A 7,361-nucleotide genomic window follows, 5' to 3' on the forward strand; every position below is an offset into this window, starting at 1 on the left:
GTGAACGAAGGTACTGGGAAATCTCCAGCGACCTGTTTATCCGTTCTTGAGGATGCAATTCAGAGTAGCCGCATTGCGCCACCCCCACTATCATCAGTCAGGGCTGCTTATAAAAGGTATATGCTTGTAATTTTCGTTCCGCGACTTGGTGCACTTGGTCTGCGGTTTCCGGCTGGCCGAAAGACACCGGAAACACCGTCGACACGCTCTTCTTGACCGTTAAATCGCGTTATGTAACGATGTTGCGCACCAGGCATCCGCCTCTTCTCGTTATTTATATCATTCGATGCGCGAAACCGGGCATTTCATATTCGTTCGAATATGCATCATCGGGAGGGGAGGGGGGAGGAGGGGGATTTTATACGCAGGGCAGGGAACGACTTCGCTTCCTTGACCAATATATCCGTCTACGTTCGACTCCCTAACGTTCGTGGATCGTTAAATCTCGAGGCGAAATTGGCCAATTGATTTTTCTTTTTTTTTTTTTTTTTCTTTTCTTTTGATCTTTTACGCGATAACAGAGCGAGCGGAAACGCGCGTTTTCAACGTCCTATTTTTACGCGCGACAGCCGATTTCCACGTTTAATTACCCGAACAAAATGAACGAGGATTTCTTGACTCTCGTGCATCGATTTCCTTTCCGTTGAAACAATGTCTGGGCGGAGCTATTCAGAAATTAGATGGAGGCCAACGAGAGAATTTCGTAGGAATGCTCGCATTAATCAACAAGGATCTTATTCCACGCCTGGTAGAAACTCGGTGTGTAATTTGTAAACGTCTAGATGATCGCGCCAAGGAAGAAATTACAATGCGAATTAAAATGCGAACGTGTGTTTTTACGAGCAATAATGACTGTATGTAAAAAGAATTATTTTTCTGACGAGTAATTTATATTCTGTTGTTTCGTTTTTGATGGATAGAGTTATTGATAGAAGAAATGTAGCAATAAAGTATTTAAATGTGTGAAACAATAAGATTCGTAAATTATGCTACGTTTTGATTGAATAATTTAAAAAAAAAGTTTTAATGTTACGTAGAATTTGTATTTTTGTCGAAGACATGCAACGGAAGTCACATAGTCGGTAAAATCTTCTTTATGCTCTGTCGATAAAGTAAAAATATTCCTATACTGAAAATGATACTAGATGGAAAGAAGTAATCTCTAAGTAATTAGCTATTTATCGCAAACAGAAAAACTTAGCTATCATATGATAATTTCAAACCGAAATTAACCTTCGAGATTTTAATTCAGATCGCAATTTATTCATTTCGAATGATGATGAGCCGTCGGAACGTATCGGCTACTACATTATTAAACGAACAAATTGTAACAAAAATGATTTCCCATTCTTGAATCTTAAGAAAAGAAAAAACAAGTAATTTTTCTATAATAATTTGCTAAAGATCTCTTTTATTTATATCTTCTTCTTTTTTTAAATGCACGTTCACTAAAATTTAAACCTAACCTCGAAATTTTCTAATTAAACACAAATCCTAGCAACAGATATAGAAAGAATTAAATCGAAATTAAAAAGAAAACTTCATTTATTTAAAATATAAAAAGAGTTAATAATCAAAAAAATATATTTAGAAAAGAAAACTTAAATAATCTAAATATTAGTAGAAATAACTTCAATCGATTTCTTCATCAGAACATATTTTTAAATATGCAAAAATAATATTTAAAACTTGATTCTAAAATCTGTCTGTCGTGAAATATCTTTTTGTATATAAAATTTAATATATTTTGAACAGAAAAAAATAAAACTATTACCATTATATTCCAAATTATTTAATAAATAAAAGATAAAAAAACGAACGCTTTTTATTATTAATATTTAGAAATACAATATGTAAGAAGCTCTAATCTGAAGTAATAAATAAAACGCAAAACGAAATTACTATTCATGGATTAAATAAATACCCGTAATCACTATGCTCGTAAAATTCTAGATATATTATCAATCATTCATATCGATTCGGACTTTTTATCGATATAACCAGTAGAGTAAGCAGAAGAATAATAAAAATATATACAACTCACCATTGATGCGAAGAATATTACGATTGATGGTTTTATGGTCCACTCTAGAGAATTTATTGTGCACATCGTCATATAAGATGTGAAAGTAATAAAACATCTATAACAAGAAGTGGAACGACATAATTAAAAATAAAGTACAAATTGAAGAAATTGAAGAAAGAGATGATAATTTTGTAACTATAACAATGTGAAATAATCATCCGGGTAAAGAGCATGCGACTTACTGTTCGTAGATAGCACAGTGACGATGCAGTTTCTCATCCGTCCATAAAAATGGCGAAATACACTGGCACTCGCGAATAAAACCGCGCGAAATTGTTGCCACAATGTTATACTTGTGAAAGAACGTATTTAAAACACTCATAAATAAATGAAAATATTACAAACACTGATAAATAAATGTATTTTAAAGAATCACGATTAAATGCGTAATATCTTGAACACGAAATTCGTACGTAACCTTAAATTATACACGAAAACAAACACACGTAATCCCGACACGTCTAAACAGTGTAACGGCCAAAATAAAACTGACTCATACCTTTTCCCACTCGGTAATTCGCTCAGCGGGTAAAGGCGAGCGTTCTTGATAGATATATTAATAATAAAATATTAACTCGTAGAATATATATTATTATTTAAATATTATAATTTTTAATATTCTATTTATATTTCATTAATTTTATAATTTCTTAACATTATATATATATATGATTTATTAACATTACGATTTATTAAATTTAAAAATAATTCATTATTTTTATTAATTCATTAAAATTTATCGTTTTCATGCAAAGAGAAAAGGGAATAAATAATATACTAATCCAATTTTGTTTTTTATTCGTAATGCAGTAATCTTTTATTTCATCCTGAATCGGTAACGTTGGAAACGACAGGAAAGTGATATAGGTAATCGAAATTTATCCATTGTCTATCATGAATGTGTAAAACTTTTAAAAAATTCAAAAATGTAAAACGATTACATACTTGCATTCGATGAATCTGATTGAAATATCGTACGCGAACAGGTTAATTTGCATAAATATTAACGATGCGAAAATACTTTTAACTCGAAAACACATCGTTCATGCATTCCGTTGATTACAATTCAATTAGTCAACGCAATGATTCATCGTCCAGCCGTTTTCGAGTGTCGTCGTCGCGGCTCGATTTATTCGCGAGAAGACAAGCGTCGAAAGAGGGGGAGATGCGTGGGTTCATCATACGCCGTGGAGAAATTGCATCAACACCTTTGAGCCTGCATTAAATCTTTTCCGCATAAGTTAAATAAAGATTTGTGGCTCGCTGATTAATTCTTCGGTTAGTCACGTACCGCCTGTGTCAGAGTTCATCGGCGCTATTGAGTTTGTGTCAGTGACTTCGTTTGACAACTACCGCGTTTGCGATAGCGTACCAGTTATTTTCTTCGAATATAATACATATATATACGTTTGCATATATAATATATTCTATGCAATAACGTTAAATAGGCGCGCACATCGTGGCGATTATTTTTCTGGAGCAAAAGATCGAATTATATCGTTCTTTATTTTGAAAAGATTTTGATGCGAATTGGTGCATAGTAGTCTCATCCTGCTGAATTCCGTAATTTCATCCTCCGCCTATCAAGGAAATTGAATAGAATTACGAATAATGAGACGTAAATGTTCGTTAAACCGCATACCGATGCTCTTTTCGTAATATCACGGATCCTCCGTAACGAATTTAATGTACGAGCGGCTAGTGAAAGCAGTAACAAGCGTGCAATCGCTACGTTTCAGCTACGTCCCACGATTACGATCTTCGAGACGGAACAATACGGGAAATTTATTATTCCAGGTCTGTAGAATTTTTTTCCACAATCTGATGAGGAGAGGAGGCAAAGCACCGAATCGGTTGTTCCGAGCCAACCTTTTGCAATTCAACGATGAGTCAACGGGAGTAAAAATACATATGGGCAGGAAGAGCTAGCACTCTTCTTTCTCCACTTATCGTATGAAAACTTTCCCGTTGTCGCAGGATGTTACAAAGTTCTTCCTAAGATAACCGACGAGATTCCTGAAATTCGTCAAATCCTATCCTATCGCGAAAATTCGAAAGGAATGCTCGAGGATAAAAAAAAAAAAGAAAGAAAACCTGCAAGGTTTCATTCAGGGTTTATTAACGAGGGCCTGAACAAGATCCTGTCTGACTCACCTGTTTCCACGCGACGAGAGGGTGGAGAAGAAATTATTTGGAAAAGTCGCGAGAGCGACTTAACGAGTGCGCAGACGACGCGTAAGCGGACGTCTAAATTTGTATCCCGTTTGTCCCGGGATATATCCAGTTAATAGAACGCGTATGAATTTCATTTTCTTGTTTATGGAAAATTCCGTGTACATCTCTTTCGTTCGCGCATTCGCAACTTATGACTTATCTTTCGTATCGATCTTGATCACCAACCCATCTCTCGCGATCAACGCGATAACTTCTTTTTTTTTCGAACAACTTTTATTCCGAAGGAATCCACTGTGAGATTCAAGAATCTTGTGTTAACGCATCTTGGGCCGCCACGATCAGATTTCGGAATTTCGAGACGGTTTAATCGGCGTATTATAATTGATCCGTAAAGACAGGGTGCGGCGCACAAGGTTTCCACAAAGGTGAAAGTAAACGCGGCCCAACGCTTAACAACTCGCGCAAAACCGCACGTTTTACTCGCCTCTTATCGCGTCCAACCGCGCGTTCCTGTTGCGGTGACAACACGCCGCGCACGAGACTTCTCACACACCGATCTCCCCCTCCTCGAAGAAAAGAAAAAAAGAAATATCTCCTCTCTTATCTCCTTATTATCCATCCTTACACGATTAATCCTATCTTCCATCTCGAGTATCTTTCCATCGCGAATAATTTCGTATTGTGTCACGTTCGAGTCGACACACACACGCAGAACGAGTTGGCGCGAAATTAAACCGCGTTGCAACGACTATTACTTTTCCAAGGTGCTTCTGTTTCTCCGACCATCTCGTAACCGTTTTACACACGCAGTTTATTAAATGGATCGTGTTGCAAGCGTAAATATATAATCTGTATCTGTATCGTGACTCAGGGATCCGTCTCGTGCAGATTTTCTCCACCCGATTGCGAGATGTTGCGAAGCCACGTTTTAAACCGTGCGTGTCCAGCACGCGTCCACGCGAGTATCGATCAACGGTAGAGTCAGGTTAAACAGCGAGGTAAGCTTAGGTGTTCCCCGGAGCGACACTTGAGTCAATTAGAAGGTAGTTAGACACCGTATCGATTCCCTATGGATTAATATCGGACGATCGACGTAACTCTAGCTGTCGTTAAAGATCGATTAAATCGGCTAAGCTTTCTTTCGAACGAACGAGAGGATAATTGTTTTAAGTGAGAAAAATTTCAAGATTCTTCCATCCGAACGTTTTGGTTGACAGGAGGATAAAGATTTTATTTCTAGCTGGAAAACGCGCCCGAATCGAAACGGCACGACGTTCGTTCGTGCGAACTACGCATCGGATATTTTTGGCACCGTCTCTTTTCCCTTTTTCTCTTCTCTCCTCCGACTCTCGCTTTGGGGAGCCGTTTTATAACGGCAGCCGCATTTTTCCACTCGTGATAAGAATAGCTTTTATATATATATATGTATATAACAAAAGAAAAAAAAAAGAAGAAGAAATAGAAAAAAGAAACGTTATTATTGTCGTGCTCGAATTGGACGATGGCCACACGGAGGTTTAATATACTCGGCCATCTCTTTGTGCGGCCGCAAATATGCGACAGGAATACTGATATCGAATCGCAGGCGACACTCGAGAGCTCTCAATCGGCCAGCACCATTGTCGATACAATGCAGCCTCGATATGGATCGGTGCATTGTCCAATTACCTTTGACGTGCTTGGTCGCATTGCCGATCGATAATATTAAAAGGTATATCGAGAACATTTCATCCAGGCCAAGGGAGGGACAGTTATGACGAGCTTATTTTTCTAAATTTTCATCCCTCCTCTACCATTTATACTTTTTCCTTCCTTCTTTTCTTACCCTCCGGCCCTTCATTTCTTCCGGCCAATCGTATCATTTGGCCCAAATTTACGATTCTCTCCCGTTTATTAAGTTAATGCGAAAGGCAAACAGGAGAGGAAAAGTCCGATCTGCATGTAATTTCTTGTATTGGGGCCGATTCGATCCCAATATTTTTTCACCTGCCCGCATTGTGTCAACCCCTCTTCATCCCCTCTGATCCGTTTTCCTCGCGCGACAATGGCAAGCTGCTAATATCTCTTCGCCACAATAATCCCGCAATAAGGAAGGACATCCGCGACATTTTTTTCAAGTTCATAGCGTTTGAAACGGAATAGATAGAAGAGCCGATCATCATACCTGAATCATACCTGAATCATCTCGAATAAGAATGGTTCCCCCGTTCCATCGGGGTGATGGACTCTATCATCCAGGTTGACGATCAAAAATTTTTACTCGTCAACCGTTTTTACTTCAAACGAAAAAGAGAAAAATAACAATTAATATCTAGAGCAAAGATCTGTCTAGAGGAGGACATAGTTTCTGAACGAAATCAGAATAGCTAGCTCAACAATTCAACGGAATAGATTACTACTTCCTGTTGCCGTATAATTAACATTTTCCTCGACCAACATTCCTCGAATCGATTATTTCTATATAACCATTATCTCTATTGACAAGAGAGGGTGTGACTCAGTTTTTCTTCTTCTTCTTTTTTTTTTTTTTTTTTTTTCCTATCGATATCCGCGTCGTTTTGCACGCAATTAGAGGGAATTTCAATGGTTCCGCTGCAGGTTGCCCGCGGAGTCGAAGAGTGAAAGTGTGTCACTCGTATTTTTCGTTTTTCCCGCAGACGCTGGTCTTGAGACGTTTTGACGTCACGCCGATACCCATTTCCGCGGCCCATTCACTTCACGATTTCGTTCCAATCGAGATCCAGATGGAGCGAACATCCAATTACCCCGATCCGAGAAACCGGCCGAAGTCGAAGTTCGATCGAACGATCAATCGGTTGAGAAACAGGAGAGATTAAACGCGGGGTGAGTTGGCGGGCAATGGATGAATTACGATCCGAATGATTGGTTCGCAGAAACCAGACTTCCATCGTTTCGAAAGAAACGTTCGATGGAAGTTTTATCAACGCCGTTTCGACAAAAAACGCGTTAATAGATTTATTATCGCGAGTCATTGTCGAGATATCTTCGATAAGAGATACGGTGTGATCTCGGATTTTTCGCACTCTTCAATCCTGGATTATCAATAAAATATCACGTTTACGTTCCACCGCGATTGCGA

General features: G+C 38.2%; 1 protein-coding gene across 1 annotated transcript in view; it reads right to left on the reverse strand.

The window, feature by feature from the left end:
* Positions 1–2,405, reverse strand: part of LOC100872664 (uncharacterized) — a 29,609-nt gene extending 27,204 nt beyond the window's left edge. Inside the window, exons 1-2 of the mRNA XM_086909299.1 lie at positions 2,269–2,405; positions 2,045–2,141 (exon numbers count right to left, since the gene is read on the reverse strand). The gene's annotated coding sequence lies outside the window, so the exon portion shown is untranslated. The remainder of the gene's footprint in view (positions 1–2,044; positions 2,142–2,268) is intronic.
* Between the last annotated feature and the right edge of the window lie 4,956 nt (positions 2,406–7,361).

This window comes from Apis florea, unplaced genomic scaffold, assembly GCF_048593485.1.
Source record: "Apis florea isolate Af1SG1 unplaced genomic scaffold, ASM4859348v1 contig_3081_pilon, whole genome shotgun sequence".
NCBI lineage: Eukaryota > Metazoa > Arthropoda > Insecta > Hymenoptera > Apidae > Apis > Apis florea.